Here is a 17373-nt window from a genome sequence, read left to right on the forward strand (position 1 = left end):
TCTTCCATTGAGTCGATGCCAGAGGCGCAAGAGTATCTGTTGCAATGCTGGATTATGAACCTTTCCCAGCATAGCTCTCTCCAACCTGTTTACTAACCCCACGGCATATTTAGAATCGCTCATCACGTTGAGCGATTCTTGGTTCCAGTGATCAAATGCCAAAAGTATACCTAGGAGTTCTAATATCTGTACCGACCCCTCACTAATAACCTTCTTATGGGCCCAAGTATGTCCATCCCACCAGACTACCCCTGCTCTCCCTGTTCGCCCAGCCACATCAGTAAATACTGTTATTCCTGTCACTGGATTCTCCTGTCTCATAAGGTGTTTTTCCAACTGCAACGGGGAAGAAAACAGGCGGTGGGGAGGGTAATGACAACTCAATTGTCCCTGATAATTTGCTAGGGCAACAGCAAACACAGTGTTATACAGCAACAGATGTGTAATCATCGTTTTTGAAAATGGCAACGAGATCTGATGCAGATCAATTCCTGTCATTACAGTTACTCTTTTCCGAGCTTGCACTATTAGCATGGCTATTGCTTCGATTCTGGAAGTTACCGTACGCACATTTTTACATGGTGGAAATATCCATTCCAAACCGACTAGGGGGTCTTTATCCCTTGTATCCCACTGAAATAATAGCGCTTCCAATACTGCATCTAGGCTAAAGACCGCTACCACGAAGGGTAAGTTTTCCCGATATCTCCCGGAATAACCCTCCCCCACCTTCTGTCCTATTCGTTGTAATGCTTGCTTCTGTAGTACCGACAGTTGTCGTTTATCTCCAGGGGCTCTCCCCCCTTCTAATAAGGGAAGAAGAGGAGTTATATCCTGATTTGTGATGCCACAAAGGGGGCGAAGCCATTGCAGTTCACCTAGCAGTTTCTCAGCGTCATACAGTGTGCGAACATGGGGAGAGATTTTCAACTGCTGGGAGTGTACGGTGCCGTCAGTGACCCGAAGTCCCAAATACAAAAAAGGGGCTTTAGTCCGAACCTTTTCTGGGGCCACAAACAGACCAGCTTCTGCTAACGTGGAGGTGATCTGTGTTATAACCATGGGTTCAAAGATTCATAGATTCATAGATTCATAGATACTAAGGTCAGAAGGGACCATTCTGATCATCTAGTCCGACCTCCTGCACAGCGCAGGCCACAGAATCTCACCCACCCACTCCTATGAAAAACCTCACCCATGTCTGAGCTATTGAAGTCCTTAAATCATGGTTCAAAGACTTCAAGGAGCAGAGAAGCCTCCCTCAAGTCAACCATGCCCCATGCTACAGAGGAAGGCGAAAAACCTCCAGGGCCTCTCCAATCTGCCCTGGAGGAAAATTCCTTCCCGACCCCAAATATGGCAATCAGCTAAACCCTGAGCATATGGGCAAGATTCACCAGCCAGATACCCAGGAAAGAATTTTCTATAGTAACTCAGATCCCATCCATCTAATATCCCGTCTCAGGGGATTTGGCCTATTTACCCTGAATATTTAAAGATCAATTACTTACCAAAATCCCATTATCCCATCATACCATCTCCTCCATAAACTTATCTAGTAGAATCTTAAAACCAGATAGATCTTTTGCCCCCACTGCTTCCCTTGGAAGGCTATTCCAAAACTTCACTCCTCTGATGGTTAAAAACCTTTGTCTGATTTCAAGTCTAAACTTCCTGGTGGCCAGTTTATACCCATTTGTTCTTGTGTCCACATTGGTGCTGAGCTGAAATAATTCCTCTCCCTCTCCTGTATTTATCCCTCTGATATATTTATAGAGAGCAATCATATCTCCCCTCAACCTTCTTTTAGTTAGGCTAAACAAGCCAAGCTCCTTAAGTCTCCTTTCATAAGACAAGTTTTCCATTCCTCAGATCATCCTAGTTGCCCTTCTCTGTACCTGCTCCAGTTTGAATTCATCCTTTTTAAACATGGGAGACCAGAACTGCACACAGTATTCTAGGTGAGGTCTCACCAGTGCCTTGTATAACGGTACTAAAACCTCCTTATCCCTACTGGAAATGCCTCTCCTGATGCATCCCAAAACCGCATTAGCTTTTTTCACAGCCATATCACATTGGCTGCTCATAGTCATCCTATGATCAACCAATACTCCAAGGTCCTTCTCCTCTTCCGTTACTTCTAATTGATGCGTCCCCAACTTATAGCTAAAATTCTTGTTATTAATCCCTAAATGCATAACCTTACACTTCTCACTATTAAATTTCATCCTATTACGAGGGAGAGTTGCGACCGATAGCAGAGGAAGAATATCGCAAAATTTGTGCCCCCGCTACGCAACCGGTTCGACCAAAAGTGAAACCTCCGCCACCTACGTATTCTTCAATTGGACGAGAGCAAGAAGAACAGGGGACGGGGGTGATTTGGAGGGATGGGGGGGGAGGAGCGGGATCTCCTGACCCAATTAAGTGCTGGCATGGATTGATAATGGATGCTATAATTGAAGGGGAATTTTTGGATGCCATGCCGGCTACTTTCCCGGTATCGGTATCAAGGGAGGGGGTTAAATCTTGGGTGCCGTTAGACTGGAAATTGATGAGGGAGGCTCAGAAAGCTATTGTGGCGTACGGCTTGAAAAATCCGTATGTACAAGCGTTATTAGAACAAATATTCTCGGGGCAAGCGATGTGTCCCTTTGACGCCCAGAAATTTGCAGATATGTTGTTAACACCGACATAGAGATTATTATGGAAGGATTCATGGAGAAAAAAGGCTGAGCACGCGGCAGTGCTTAATTTAGATAGACCCCAGGATGACCCTCTCCATGCAGTAAATATAGACATGTTGTTGGGACAGGGGCGATTTGAAGAGCCTCAGATACAGGCGCGGTTGATACCCCAGATATTACAACAGTCTCAGCTTCTAGCATTGGAGGCATTCAAAGAGCTCCCTGATTTGGGCACGCCTTCACCCCCTTATTTAAAGGTCACGCAGGGAGCGGGCGAATCTTTTCCCCTCTTTTTGGACCGCCTAAGGACGGCATTGGATAGGGCCCCTAATTTAACACCAGAAGCCAGATCAGCATTGGGGGTAGATTTAGCCCTTCAAAATGCTAACCCCACGTGTAAGAAGATTTTGGTGACTTTACCAAAATCGGCCTCCCTAGTCGACATGATTGAAGCCTGCACTCGTGCTCCCTTGGTGGAGGAGGAGGAGAAGGCAAAGATTCATGCACGTGCCTTGGCGGTAGCCTTGAATACCTCCAAGTCAAATTGGCGTAGAGGAAGGGAGGGAGCGTGTTATCAGTGTGGAAAGATGGGTCATTTAAAACGGGATTGCCCCAAGAAAAGAGGTCAGCCACAAAACAATGCACTTCCCTCCCCATTTCCTGGGATGTGTAATCGATGTGAAAAATTCGGTCATAAAGCTACTGAGTGTCACTCCCGGTTTAAAAAAGATGGAACCCCTTTGTCGGGGTCGGGAAACGCCCCGCGGAGCACCAGCCGTCAGGGCGTGAGGATAAACAATACGCCGGCTGCTTGGACAGCCTCCGCAGGGCAACTTCCGGCAGTGCTGGAGTTGATTTGGCCACCGCCGCCGACGTCTCCTTAGAGAATGATAAGGTGACGCTCGTTCCATCGGTGGCATCTGGACCGCTGGGGTATGGGTTAAGCGCATTGTTAATAGGTAGATCATCCGCCTCCTTGCAGGGGCTTTTTGTGCTTTCAGGGCTAATTGATGCTGATTATAGAGGGAACATTGGGATTATGGTAGGAGCTATATGCCCACCTATTACAATAATGGCCGGAACCAAAATTGCACAATTAATACCCTTTCGTGCGAATGTTCCTATGAAGTCATCTCAGATAAGAGGAACTGGAGGCTTTGAGTCGTCCAGTCAGGTAGACCCCACACCACTAACAACGGCATTTGTTTTGTCAGTGGGACAAGATCGTCCCACTAGATTAGTTCAATTTAAGGGCCCAGATGGTGATTCTTTCGAGCATCAGGTCCTTATCGATACTGGGGCAGATGTGACGGTGTTGCCCCTGCAGGGTTGGCCGGTGACATGGCCACTTCGACCGGTAACCACATCTCTTCAGGGCATTGGCGGACAGCGTGAGCCCATGCTAAGTGAATTTTTTATTGACATTATTGATGCTGCCGATAATGCATTGAAGGGGTCAGTCCGCCCTTACCTTGTCGATACAACTATTTGGCTGTTGGGGAGGGATTGCTTGAGTCAATGGGGGGGTGGTGATCAGCTCCCCCCCTTTCTAGTAGCGGCCACTGAGGAGCGGCCAACCCTGGCATTGGAATGGAAATCCGATGAGCCGATTTGGGTTGCTCAGTGGCCGCTGCCAACAGAAAAACTTGCCGCATTAACAAAACTAGTAGAGGAGCAAGTATGTCTTGACCATCTAGAACCCTCAGTTAGTCCATGGAATACACCTGTATTCACTATCCTAAAGAAATCAGGAAAATGGTGTTTGCTCCAAGATCTGCGTGCCATTAATGCTATTATGGTCGACATGGGTGCTTTACAGCCCGGTTTACCTGCCCCATCCATGCTCCCATCAGGGTGGCCATTACTAATCATTGACCTGAAGGATTGTTATTTTACTATTCCATTACACCCGAGAGACAGAGAGCGCTTTGCTTTCTCTATTCCGATGGTAAATCGTGAAGCACCTTCCGTACGGTATCAGTGGAAGGTTTTGCCCCAAGCAATGAAAAATTCCCCTACCATCTGCCAGCTCTTCGTTGCATGGGCAATACACCCAATCCGAGTGAAATATCCCCAATGGAAAATATATCATTACATGGATGATCTTTTATTTGCGGCGCCCGTAGCCTTTGAACCCATGGTTATAACACAGATCACCTCCACGTTAGCAGAAGCTGGTCTGTTTGTGGCCCCAGAAAAGGTTCGGACTAAAGCCCCTTTTTTGTATTTGGGACTTCGGGTCACTGACGGCACCGTACACTCCCAGCAGTTGAAAATCTCTCCCCATGTTCGCACACTGTATGACGCTGAGAAACTGCTAGGTGAACTGCAATGGCTTCGCCCCCTTTGTGGCATCACAAATCAGGATATAACTCCTCTTCTTCCCTTATTAGAAGGGGGGAGAGCCCCTGGAGATAAACGACAACTGTCGGTACTACAGAAGCAAGCATTACAACGAATAGGACAGAAGGTGGGGGAGGGTTATTCCGGGAGATATCGGGAAAACTTACCCTTCGTGGTAGCGGTCTTTAGCCTAGATGCAGTATTGGAAGCGCTATTATTTCAGTGGGATACAAGGGATAAAGACCCCCTAGTCGGTTTGGAATGGATATTTCCACCATGTAAAAATGTGCGTACGGTAACTTCCAGAATCGAAGCAATAGCCATGCTAATAGTGCAAGCTCGGAAAAGAGTAACTGTAATGACAGGAATTGATCTGCATCAGATCTCGTTGCCATTTTCAAAAACGATGATTACACATCTGTTGCTGTATAACACTGTGTTTGCTGTTGCCCTAGCAAATTATCAGGGACAATTGAGTTGTCATTACCCTCCCCACCGCCTGTTTTCTTCCCCGTTGCAGTTGGAAAAACACCTTATGAGACAGGAGAATCCAGTGACAGGAATAACAGTATTTACTGATGTGGCTGGGCGAACAGGGAGAGCAGGGGTAGTCTGGTGGGATGGACATACTTGGGCCCATAAGAAGGTTATTAGTGAGGGGTCGGTACAGATATTAGAACTCCTAGGTATACTTTTGGCATTTGATCACTGGAACCAAGAATCGCTCAACGTGATGAGCGATTCTAAATATGCCGTGGGGTTAGTAAACAGGTTGGAGAGAGCTATGCTGGGAAAGGTTCATAATCCAGCATTGCAACAGATACTCTTGCGCCTCTGGCATCGACTCAATGGAAGAAGGTATCCATATTTTGTAGGCCATATAAGGAGCCACACTGGCCTGCCTGGATACTTAAGCACGGGCAACGATCAGGCGGATGCACTGGTGGGATCCGTGGTAGTACCCAATCGGTTTGAGCAAGCTCGCCTGTCTCATGGATTTTTCCATCAATCTGCGAAAGCCCTAACACGACAATTCTCTCTACCTATATCCCAGACCCGAAGTATTGTAGCCTCTTGCTCAGAATGTAATAGGTTGACACCCACCTTTCCCGCCGGGGTTAATCCCCGAGGTCTAGAGGCTCTAACATTATGGCAGTCAGATGTCACCCAATATAACCAATTCGGAAAGCAAAAATACATCCATGTGTCAGTAGACACCTTCTCTGGAGTTATCTGGGCTACACCCCACGTGTCCACGGGCAGTAAGGAAGTGATAAAACATTGGCAGGCATGTTTTGCTGCATTAGGGGTGCCCCGATCGATAAAAACAGACAATGGAGCTGGGTATATGACCAGGCGCACCGCAACCTTTTTGCAAATGTGGGGGATAACACACAAAACAGGAGTGCCAGGCAATTCGACAGGCCAGGCCATTATTGAACGATCTCATGGTACTTTGAAAGGAATGTTGGATAAGCAGGCACAAACTGGACAGGATGCAGTAGTTCAGACACCAGCTGGGCGTTTAGCTAAGGCGGTATATGTCCTTAATTGGTTACAACCTAGTAGTGCGGATAATAATCATGTTCCAATGCAAAGACATCTAGGAAGTATTAGGATAGAACATGAGCAGAAGAAACCTAAGGTGAAATGGTTTGATTATGCCTCTCAACAATGGAAGGGGCCAGCACAATTGCTAACCTGGGGACGGGGTTATGCTTGTGTCTCCCTTGATGAAGGTCCTCGGTGGATACCTGCTAAGTGGGTGCGGCCGTGGCTACAGCAACCTCGCTCGCCCTTGAACCCGGCACCTGGAGAACAAGATCCCGCGCTTGGAGAGGGAGCATCAGAGGAGGTTGTGCTTGCGGCCATATCCTGTTTATTTCCAGAATGAGGATGTGGGTTATCGATATTGTTATAGTGTTATTGCTTGGGTTACAGGGGGGGCTCCTTGTACCCCTACGCGTGCGAATGACGTATAACCTATGGGAACGCCTAGCATTGATAGCCAATGTCAAACACTTTTGTTTGTCTGATTCTGTGGCAGCCGGGGAACTACTGGGCACTTGTCTTGTGCCCATATGTCATCATCCTGAGGAAATTGGCAATCATACCATGCTTGCAGCTTATGCCAATTTGTCTTCACAGTATTCGAATATGGCAAATTGGGGCCCCGCCAATTATTCCTTGCCCCCTGGGGCCCTATCTTTACATACCCCGTACCCAGCCGGGGCAGATAATGTAACGTGTGCGCAAGTGGTTAATTGCACACACGCAAAAGTACCCATGGGCTGCCAAACCGTAAGTGCCCCCTTTTTGAATTGTACTAATGCGGTTAATGTTTCTTTTAATTATGGACATATTATTTTGCCGTCTGGTTGGTTTTTTACCTGCGGCGCACGAACTTTTAGTTATATTCCTGCTAATTTAAGTCATAATACCTTATGCTGCTTTAGCCGAATGACCCTTTTGTTGCCTGGAAAGAATCAGCAGCGAAGTCGGCGAAGCACGGCCCTGCAAAACACGTGTTCCGCCGATGTTACTTTATATAGTCACTCGGAATATTTGGCTTTGCTGAATGCCGTTGCAGCATTCCTGGCTTTTCAACTTATTACACGGTACAAACCTTGAATGCATTAGCTTGTTTTGCTGTTAAAGCGCTTAATGCTACATCACAGGCAATTGCTCTTTTAAGTATGGAACAACAGGAATTAAGAGATGCCATTTTAGATAATCAAGCTGCGATTGATTTTTTATTGCTTAAGCATCATATGGGATGTGAATCTTTTAAACATATGTGTTGTTTTAATCTTACGGATAATAGCCGATCCATTGAAGAGCGTCTGGATGAGTTAACTTCCCTCACTGAGCACATCCGTCAGGATACCGGGTTTGCGGGATTTTGGGATTGGCTTACAGGGTGGTTGCCTTCTTTGGGGTGGCTTCGGCAGTTATTTGGAATGATAGTTTTTATATGTATTGGTCTTATTTGCCTATGTTGCTGTTTGCAATGTCTCCCCTCCTTGTTCAATATGTTCCGTGAAATGCATCGCTCCGCTCCCGTTGGGTCGCCCCTGCTGATGAATGAAAATTGGATGGAACTATGCAAGTAGCCGGTGGTTCGTGTGTCATGTAATAATAAGGGGGGAGATGTGAGAACATGGTGTATTTGTGAGCTAGTTGAGAGTGTTTGTGGGATAGTTGGGAGCGCGGTGAACTTTTAATGAACTTTTGGTGAACCATTGAGAGGCGTTTTTTGCTTTTAATGTTGCTATTATGGAAAATGCTTTTAATTTAGAGAAATTAGCGTGTTGGAGTATTAAACAGTGTAATCTAATTTTTGAAATATTAACTGCGTTATTAACCGATGTAGATAGCATTTGCCATGCAGTTTTACAAAATTGTGCTGCAATTGATTTTTTGTTATTAGCACATGGACACGGATGTGAAGATTTTGAGGGTATGTGTTGTTTTAATTTGTCAGATCATTCTCACTCTGTTCATGAATTACTTGCAAAATTAGAACAAAACATTCATAAGCTGACAAAGGAAACCAACCCTATTTGGGATTGGTTGTCGGGATTTGGATGGCCTGTTTGGATAACATCGTTATTGCACACCCTTTTATTAATTGGTATCTGTATTTGTATAATTTGTTTGTGTGGTCCATGTATAGTTCAATGTATGCGTTGGGGAATGTCACGGATGATTCAAGTTGCTTTTAAACAAAAAGGGGGAGATGTGGGAAATGCTGAGTATCAGATGTCTTAGAAATGTGTACCAAGTAATGGAAAAGAACAGAACAAGAGGCGGGGCCGCGGGTAACAAGTTGAAGGACAAGGCCAGAAAACTTTGGCTGAACTGAGGACTAAACTTTGGCTGAACTAAGGACTAATGATATAAGCAGCACCTGAGAGTCTTCACCACCACAAGATAATGGAACCCAAAGATAAGAACGATGAGAACATTGAGTGATAAACAACAGAAAAGGAATAAACAAGTGCTGTATATATATGGCTGTGGGAAGGGAAATAAAGTGCTTTTTACCAGCAACTGTTTCAGTTGTTCTGTGAGCCAGCCTGCTAGCACCAACACTGGACCAGTATATGTTGCTGCCATAAAAGGCATCAAAGCCAATGCTAAGTGGAAAAGGATGGTATCCCACCGTGGCATTTTCACGTTGACTCCTCACTGGAAGCTACAGCAACCCCAACTGAGTTTAATGTCTTTTTCTTGATGATGTTCAGACAGATGGGCATGCATACTAACCACCACCTGTGTAGGAGCAGAAGTAAAGTCCCAAGGTATCCTGCTGAGGTTTTATCTTACAACATACAGAGCATGGCCAGCAGGAGGCTTGATGCAAAATGTCTGTCTGATGCCACTTCTTTCTCCATTGACCAATTTAATCCATCCCATCCACTGCATCGTTCAACAGCTAATGGCCCAGTTCTTTAAAATACTGCCAGCCAAATACCCTGATGAAATATTTCAACAAAAGTTCTTTGTAACAGCTGGAAACAGCTTTAAAAAAAACAAGGTGCTGGGAGAGGGGACTAGGCCCAGGGGAAATTAGGGTAACTTGATCCAGCGCTGTCTGTGAGGAAATAGTCATGAATCAATAATATTAGTGCTACTGCTGAGCAACAGGGACTATCCAGTCTGACATTCATATTTTTTTCTGCTGGCAGTTTTAGCCCCTTCATGGGAGCTGCTATTTTGTGTGTACTTGAGGGGAACCTCAGCATTCTGTTATGATCAGGACCAAAGTCTTTGTCTTGTCTTGTCTTGTCTTGTCTGAAGCTCTGGTGTTACAGCAGGGCTAGAAAAAGGAATCCAGGAGGGCCACATGAGCTGAGAATCAGTTATTTTTATTCTGGCTGATGTTCCTGTAGATAGTTGAAGAGCAACACCCCCTCCTCAGCCATGATAACAATGCTCACTGTTATTCAAGCCTGGGGCCCCAAGTATTTCCACTTTTACAATTCAGCCCTGACCCCCTCCTACATGATGAATTGGAGCCACATCTACCTCTGCCATGATACCTTGTTTTGTAGCTAAGTTATCCCCTAGCTATTTCCCTATTGGGCCCTAACCCAGATTAGCCCACCATGCCCCTTAACTCTATGTTTCAAGATTTCTGACCTGCCCTTCCTAACATATAGTAGGTTTTAAGACCGTGCTTCTATGCAGCCTTCTGATAACTAATGGAAGAATTCACCTTCCTTAGCCATGAGAGTCTGCCCCAGCGACACGGTCATTCATGAGAGGAAAACCTGGCCAATATGGCAGGAAATCCCAAGATTTGTGGAGGAAGTAGCAGCCTGGGCCAGTCTCATCCCTAGACCAAAGAAAATCCTTCTTCAGCTCCCCAGTAGCCAGTGTGGCAGAGAGAAGCAGTACCTCGAATATCCTGGGGTCAATTAAAGAGTCTAATGTCAGCCTACCAAACCCCAGGCAGGCACTGGAAAACCCTTCTGTAAATGACAGGTTTCAGAGTAGCAGCCGTGTTAGTCTGTATTCGCAAAAAGAAAAGGAGTACTTGTGGCACCTTAGAGACTAACAAATTTATTTGAGCATAAGCTTTCGTAAGTCCTCCAATCTTCACGGAGAAAGAACAATTTGAGGGCCAGAAAGCAATCACATTTTTCTGGCAGGAGCAAGGGCCTGGGCAAGCGGAGTCTATAAAGCTTTATCCCCCACTAGCAGTTTTGTTTCAAATTTCCCACTGTTGCAGTCCCTCCAGTGGTAGCATTGGTGGGAGCCTTAACGTAGACACTGGCATTTTAACTACCATCTCCTCTAGACCTTTCTGAGCAAGTGTAACTCAGTGGGGAGTGTGTGATACAGGTCTCCCCATGCTGATCCACAGAGGACATGAATTATTAAAGCTGTCACACACACAACTTTAGCTCAAGCTTGAGTGACATGTGCCTTTTAGCTCTGGAAGTGCCTTGTTCGAGCCCTGGCATGTTGGCCAAGGTGGCTGTAAATGGGGGCTCAGCTGGGATTCAGACTGCTGTGGGAGTCAAATGCTTGGGACATGCTTCCTTGGAGCAGCAGAAACATGCAATATAACTCCCCGGTCAGCGTGTGGTAAAAGTCCATCTCTTGGCCAGTCTGCAGAGGATATGAGTTGTTGCAGCTCCTGGCTCTGGAGCCTTGACTGTAGCTGTTAGCAGTATTCACGCACACTGTGTTGGCCAAGAAAGTGGCTGACACATAAGCATTTCTTCCATTACCTTTGTTGTTGCAGGCATGAGTCCCATGTACACTTCTGCTTATTGATGAATGGCATCCCCGTGCTGTTTCAGATCTGACCTCCTACACATCTTTTCTGCTGCACCTCAGCCTTGACCTGCAGCGCTCCCTGCTAGTCCAGTCCTGGGCCTGTCTTAAATGGAGACTACCAATCACAATCATTATGACAACATTTTCTGCCTGTGATCCCATACATGTGCACACATCTCGCACCTGACTTCAATTAAAAGCGTCATTGTTTCCTAGCAGATGGGTCTTTTGAGGTTGAAGGTTTGCCACAAAGAGAGAGACACAAAAAATACTTTGAGCGTTGAAAGAGTTTAGGAAGGAATATGCCCAGAACACATTCCCCTGACTTAGACAGGCACAGTCTTCAAGCCAGAAGCATACAGGTGTGCATGAATCCACTCTGCCTGACCCAGAACCTGGACTTTGGACTTTGGTTATTTCTCTGTCCCTCCACCCTGAGGATGCTTCCCCCCCCTCCAGGTGAAACCAACACAGCTGTGTGTAGAAGCACTGTAATAAAGCCCTAGCTGTTACACATATGCACCCCAGCTAAACCATAGCATGGAGAACACCCTCAGGACCTTCCACTTTCAAGCCCCTGCTGTTGGAGTTAAAGCAGAGCTGCCAAGTGCTTGGTGTTTCACGTGGCGCTCACAGTTGGGCAGCTCCATCACATCAGCTTGCTTCCCAGCTGTTTTACGGGCCATCTAGCAGAGGATCGGGTGCAACTGTTTTCTCTGGGCCCTCAAGTGTTGCTACGAGGGTTATGTTGGCTGCCTTTCCCCCTCTGCTCTCTATGCTTCCCTGCTGGAGCCCAGGCAGAGACGAATAAGGTGCAATTATAGTTAAGGGCGATGGTGGATTAGCAGGGGGAGGGGAGATAGGACAAAGGTATAGTGGGGAGCAGGATTGTAGAAATAAAAAGCAAACTAAGGGACAGGATAGGAGGGTAAAATGGGGGGACAGAGGGCAAAATGGAGACCCAGGCGAGGTGGTGAGAAAGGGCATTTTTGCGAGGTGTGACAGGAAGCTTAGCTTAACAACCAGCCAGACAATTTTGACTATTAGGGTTGGATTTGCAGCAGCACCTAACAAGATGACTATGAGCTGCCAATGTGATATGGCTGTGAAAAAAGCTAATGCGGTTTTGGGATGCATCAGGAGAGGCATTTCCAGTAGGGATAAGGAGGTTTTAGTAACGTTATACAAGGCACTGGTGAGACCTCACCTAGAATACTGTGTGCAGTTCTGGTCTCCCATGTTTAAAAAGGATGAATTCAAGCTGGAGCAGATACAGAGAAGGGCTACTAGGATGATCCGAGGAATGGAAAACTTGTCTTATGAAAGGAGACTTAAGGAGCTTGGCTTGTTTAGCCTAACTAAAAGAAGGTTGAGGGGAGATATGATTGCTCTCTATAAATATATCAGAGGGATAAATACAGGAGAGGGAGAGGAATTATTTCAGCTCAGCACCAATGTGGACACAAGAACAAATGGGTATAAACTGGCCACCAGGAAGTTTAGACTTGAAATCAGACAAAGGTTTTTAACCATCAGAGGAGTGAAGTTTTGGAATAGCCTTCCAAGGGAGGCAGTGGGGGCAAAAGATCTATCTGGTTTTAAGATTCTACTTGATAAGTTTATGGAGGAGATGGTATGATGCGATAATGGGATTTTGGTAAGTAATTGATCTTTAAATATTCAGGGTAAATAGGCCAAATCACCTGAGATGGGATATTAGATGGATGGGATCTGAGTTACCCAGGAAAGAATTTTCTGTAGTATGTGGCTGGTGAATCTTGCCCATATGCTCAGGGTTTAGCTGATTGCCATATTTGGGGTCGGGAAGGAATTTTCCTCCAGGGCAGATTGGAGAGGTCCTGGAGGTTTTTCGCCTTCCTCTGTAGCATGGGGCATGGTTGACTTGAGGGAGGCTTCTCTGCTCCTTGAAGTCTTTAAACCATGATTTAAGGACTTCAATAGCTCAGACATGGGTGAGGTTTTTCATAGGAGTGGGTGGGTGAGATTCTGTGGCCTGCACTGTGCAGGAGGTCAGACTAGATGATCAGAATGGTCCCTTCTGACCTTAGTATCTATGAATCTATAAGTTAGGCACCTAACCCCTGGGAATTTAGATGCCAAATTCCTTTTGAAAGGGCCACCTTTAACGCTGTGAGAGTGCTGAGATTAAAGCAGCAGTTTGTTGTTGTTGACTAAAGCCTCTCAAATCTGGGTAGGAACCCTGGGCTCCTGTAATCTGAGTGTGAAACACCAGTTGCGGGGCTGATGGTGTCCCCCAGTAGGGGGAGAGGCTGTTAACAACAGCAGCAGGGGCCAGCACAAGGGGTGGGGGCTGGATGTAAAATGGCTGCTTGCCTGAGTCTGCTTCTCTCGCTCAAGAAACACTTTTAACCTGTCCCATCCACTGCTCCTTTCCTCAGCAAAAGGACTGTCAGCTAGTTATGCTGAGTGAAATATTTCAACCAGCATTTCTTTATGACAGCGGGAAACAGCCATTAAAACCTGAGATGGCAGAGAAAGAGGGAGATGGGCCTAGGTCCAGGGTATGGAGCTGACTCTATCCAAATCAATCTGTGTGATTTTAACCATGAATCCACTATATTAATGGAGTAATTGGTCAGAAGAGATTTCCTAATACCCAACACAACCTTTATTTGAGTGATATAATTTTAATTCCTCATAGCATTGGCAGTTTCAGTGCAAGCTCTGCACTAAGGAGTTCTCTCTCTTCACCCTGTGGAAGTCAGTCCCAAAGTTTTGACTGTTGCATTCTTTGTAGCTGGTGGAGTCATGGTAAGAACCCAGGAAAGTCCAATAAATTGAAAAGCAGTGATTTTTATTCTGGCTGTTTATCCTCTCAGAGTTAGCTGCAGAGCAAACCATATCGCCTCATGCCTCCTGTACCCCATCTGAGGCAGGACCATCAATAGGCTTAATAGTGATACAGAGCTGGCTAGAAGATTTAAAAGAAGCTAAGAGGAGCAAGTCTGTTGGCCCACTGAGGCTCTCATGCCTCATAACCAGAATGTAGGGCTATTTAGAGTCCCCAACCCTCCACACCTGCTTTAATAATGACATAATCATTAGAACAGCATTACCATGTAATATATAAAGATCACATTAACGGTTAACTAGCAAATTAATGTTTCTGTTTGACAAAGCTATATAATCCAAGTTACAGTTTCAGACATTGGGCTCTGAAATTGTGAGTATGCAGCAGCGTCCCTCTAAGGCCCTGTGACACCCACCAGTCAGGAAAGAAACAAATCCACTTTCATTTCAAATTTCATGCAACATAGACACCTAGAATGAAGTGGGGCTTATAATAACGCCTTGCATTGCTATAGTGCCATCGATCTCAAATGTGTTTGGCAAACGTTAATGAATTAGGCCTCACAAAACCCCTCCATTGTTATTCTCCCTGGTACAGATTGAGTGACTTATTCAGGGTGGTACCAAAAATTTTGGGTCAGCCAGGAGCAGGATGCTGATAGCGCTGGTTTATGCTTTAGCTAGCAGCTTGTATACTCAGCCATTTAGGAAACTGACCTGTGATTTGCTGTAAAGTACTGAAAATATATTTCAGAGTAGCAGCCGTGTTAGTCTGTATCAGCAAAAAGAACAGGAGTTCTTGTGGCACCTTAGAGACTAACAAATTTATTAGAGCATAAGCTTTCGTTGGCTACAGCCCACTTCATCGGACGCATAGAATGGAACCTATAGTAAGAAGATATTTATACATACAGAGAACATGAAAAAGTGGAAGTACCCCTACCAACTGTAAGAGGCTAATTAATTAAGAGGAGCTATTATCAGCAGGGGAAAAAAAACTTTTGAAGTGATAATAAAGATGGCCCATTTCGGACAGTTGACACGAAGGTGTGAGGATACTTAACATGGGGAAATAGATTAAATTAGTGTAATGACCGAGCAATTCCCAGTCTCTGTTCAAACCTAAGTTAATGGAATCTAGTTTGCATATTAATTCAAGTTCAGCAGCTTCTCATTGGAGTCTGTTTTTGAATCTTTTTCTGTTGCAAAATTGCCACCTTTAAGTCTGTCACTGAATGATTAGATTTCAGAGTAGCAGCCGTGTTAGTCTGTATTCGCAAAAAGAAAAGGAGTACTTGTGGCACCTTAGAGACTAACAAATTTATTAGAGCATAAGCTTTCGTGAGCTACAGCTCACTTCATCGGATGCATCGGAAACCTACTGACCGCTATTCCTACCTACATGCCTCTAGCTTTCATCCAGATCATACCACTCGATCCATTGTCTACAGCCAAGCGCTACGATATAACTGCATTTGCTCCAACCCCTCAGACAGAGACAAACACCTACAAGATCTCTATCATGCATTCCTACAACAATACCCACCTGCTGAAGTGAAGAAACAGATTGACAGAGCCAGAAGAGTACCCAGAAGTCACCTACTACAGGACAGGCCCAACAAAGAAAACAACAGAACGCCATTAGCCATCACCTTCAGCCCCCAACTAAAACCTCTCCAACGCATCATCAAGGATCTACAACCTATCCTGAAGGACGACCCATCACTCTCACAGATCTTGGGAGACAGACCAGTCCTTGCTTACAGACAGCCCCCCAATCTGAAGCAAATACTCACCAGCAACCACTGAAGTGTTCTCCTATTGGTTTTTGAATGTTATGATTCCTGATGTCAGATTTGTTGTCCGTTTATTCTTTTGCGTAGAGACTGTCCAGTTTGGCCAATGTACATGGCAGAGAGGCATTGCTGGCACATGATGGCATATATCACATTGGAAGATGTGCAGGTGAACAAGCCCCTGATGGCGTGGCTGATGTGATTAGGTCCTGTGATGGTGTCCCCTGAATAGATACATGGACAGAGTTGGCATCGGGCTTTGTTGCAAGGATAGGTTCCTGGGTTAGTGTTTTTGTTATATGGTGTGTGGTTGCTGGTGAGTATTTGCTTCAGGTTGGGGGGCTGCCTGTAAGCGAGGACTGGTCTGTCTCCCAAGATCTGTGAGAATGAGGGATCATCTTTCAGGATAGGTTGTAGATCTTTGATGATGTGCTGGAGGGGTTTTAATTGGGGGCAGAAGGTGACGGCTAGTAGCGTTCTGTTATTCTCTTTGTTGGGTCTATCCTGTAGTACGTGATTTCTGGGTACTCTTCTGGCTCTGTCAATCTATTTTTTCACTTCAGCAGATAGGTATTGTAGATGGGAGCAGTGCAAATGTAATCCACTGGGGAGCGTGCATTACAAGTCCTCCTCTTTAGTGCTCCACAGAGGATGTGAGTCTGCTACAGCTGGGGGATGGGGGGAGTTGGCTGTAGTAGCTTGTGCTTTTTATTTTTTTAGCTCTGCAGGTCCCAGGTTCAATCCCTGGTATGTTGGCCAAGAGGGCACCTCTCGCACAAACTTCCCCCACCAATCTACTGTAATCTTTGGAGTAACCACCTCTAGGGTTGAGTGGGTAACTCACTGGCCATTCGGTCCTGGGTTTTCCTCCAAAAATTGCCAAGAATGGAGTCAGTTAGAATGGCAGTTGTGTGTTGTTAACTTGGTCACCTGTCCAGTTGGAGCCAGACCCATTTCACATGAGCGTCTGAACAGCTGTTAACCATCCTGAGTTTAATCTGATGTTTTAATGACATTTTTACCCTGTTACTTCAATTTTCTTTTATTCTTACAACATCCTGCTAATTTTTCAAACACTGACAGGTATACATCTTGGTCTCATAACTGACCTACTCTGGGCACACACTTGTTACCTACTAATGCAAAACTGTAAGAGTTAGTACCAATCCCCTGAGCCATACAATCAGCTTCCGTTAGCCTAGGTCTTTTAATCCCACACTAGACTTATTTCCCTGTTCCCAGCAGTACTGAATTGTGTCCTCAATTCTATCTTTACTTTCCAGCTCTTCAAGCAATAAATAGTGAGGAAACAGCAGTATGTTGCTGCCTTCAAGCTCCAGGCAGTAACTCCTCCCTTTTGTAGTTAGAGAGGCCAGCTGGTGTTTCCCTCCTACCCATACTCCAGGGCAGTAACATATAGAGGG

Source organism: Dermochelys coriacea, chromosome 10, assembly GCF_009764565.3.
Source record: "Dermochelys coriacea isolate rDerCor1 chromosome 10, rDerCor1.pri.v4, whole genome shotgun sequence".
NCBI lineage: Eukaryota > Metazoa > Chordata > Testudines > Dermochelyidae > Dermochelys > Dermochelys coriacea.